The sequence below is a fragment of the Hemitrygon akajei genome, chromosome 14 (genome assembly GCF_048418815.1).
Source record: "Hemitrygon akajei chromosome 14, sHemAka1.3, whole genome shotgun sequence".
NCBI lineage: Eukaryota > Metazoa > Chordata > Chondrichthyes > Myliobatiformes > Dasyatidae > Hemitrygon > Hemitrygon akajei.
Window position 1 is genome coordinate 109,016,934 of NC_133137.1, and position 2,202 is coordinate 109,019,135.

The following is a 2,202-nucleotide window of genomic DNA, read 5'->3' on the forward strand; positions in this document are numbered from 1 at the left end:
TCCATCCTGTAATTCTCCGGAGCTCAGATAACATCGCTGTCTCAGACAGTCTAATGTAGGCTGTAATTTTCTGGAGTTCACATGTGGCACGATACAGGGAGACCGTTCGATATGAGCTGTAATTCCTTGGCTGAGGCTTCAGAAGTAGGTGTTTTCCTGAGTGGAGGGCCAGTAGAGTGTCACTACCAGGACTGCCCAACTGAATTCACAGCTACATTTTTTTGGTTTGTTTCTGAGCACCGAACAATGCACATCGATTGAATTAAAAACACAAGAAAAACATACATATGATGGAATTCCTGAGCAACATATGCAAACACAAGTTCCTCCAGTATTTTGTGTGTGTGACTTTGATTGAATTACTACCTTGTTCTTTCACTCATTTACTTAATGCAAAGATTTGCTCTTTAGACTTTTTACTATCTCTATCATGCTGCTTTTGTAGTTTGTCGCTAGATTCAGGTTTCTTTCAATTAGTAAAACTTTACTCATCCTGTTAACTGTCAATCACTCCTACATTATATCAAACTGACCATGCGGTCTTATCTCTAATCAGTAGCAGCCATTTTCTATTTCTTAACATGTCGTCTTATTCTTAAAAAAACTTAACTTTTTTTGGTATTTTTCATCTGGGCTTTTACATTATCAAACTTAAATGTTTTCTTCAGGTAAGAGTTCTTAGCAGGTTTCACAACTTTAGCTATTGTTTGATTCTATCTTAATTTGTACCTACTTTTTATTACTTTGACTGAAATCTCAAAATTTTAACAGTTTGAAACAAATTTTAGCAGGAACCCGATTTATGTTTTTTTTCCCATACCATGTATTTAAGTTTTCCCATGAACCCCACTGGCTCACAAATTTATTATCTTTTTATCCATGCTATACCATTTGTACAAATTAAATTTTTGATGTTCTACCAGCTTGCATATTTAGTTAGGGCTCTATTGGTTTGCACAGGGCACTACTGGCTTGCATTTATTTTTGACAAATCTGTTTTTAAAAATAGCAACACAGCAGTACTCAATCCTGATTTACATCCAATGATGAAACATCCAGTACCATTTATTCTCAGATAAATTGGCACACAAAAGGAAGTCCTTACACCTTTTGTTGTGCATTAATAGCTCTCTCACCTTGGGGTGTTCTGAGCACCAAATCCTGCCGACTATATCAATTGATGGATTTTGGTGTTTATATCCAAAGTTCTTTGAGTTCTAAAAGTCAGGAATGAGGCATAAAACTTGTTGCTTCATGATCATTTTATTCAAAGTTGATAGAACCGGAACGGAATAATAACAGAGGTCTATTACTTGAAGAAAAAGAAACTAAAGATGGCACTTAACATAAAAAAAACTACTTTTATACCCAGATAAGAAAAATTCTATTCAAATCTAAAGATAATAATAATCCAATTAGAAAGTACTTAGCCAATACTGCAGTAGAAATTAGCCAATGGGAAAACACTTTTTCACTTAATAAAATACAAAGAAAATTCCAGAATTATACTTTGTACAACCACTCAATGCATATTAAGCTGTTATGCATACAAAGGCTACTTAATTAATTGTTAAACTGCAAAGAAAATTACAACTAAAATTAAAGAGTTGGATCCAACAGACTTTTGGGCCCTGTGCACTATATTCAATGATAGTGCATTCTGAAGCTCACAGATTTCTGGGTAAGAAGAGTCCCATTGAAAGTGTTAAATACATTAACACAGTGGAGTGTTTAACACAGCAAGCTCCAACAACCAATATACTCAATGTCAACAGGCACTGTGTGTCAACTGTCAAAGTCAACCTCTTTTTCTCTGTCAATCAGTTTCCAAATGTTGCTAGTGTCATTCAATGCCACGCTGCCCGCTCTGTTCCCCTTCTCCTCATATGTTCTTACCCCTACCACTGTCCAGAGCCCCAAACTCTGCCCTGTGCTGACCCAACTCTGTTTCTGGCTCTGCTCAATCGAACATCCAATTGAACCAGAATGGTTCTCCATTCTGCTTTCAGGACAGTGGTGTATTGTAACAACCCAGCTGTGTGAAACACAGACCTTTAGAAGCAGTGAAAATGACCTTAAATGTTGAAATGAACATGGAATAAGGAAATTAACTACCAATGTCATTCTTCCTGTAGAAAGTCATGCAGCAAATTCAAGAGAAACTTCTCTTACAGAGTGGTTACTGTTTGAAACTCATCACCA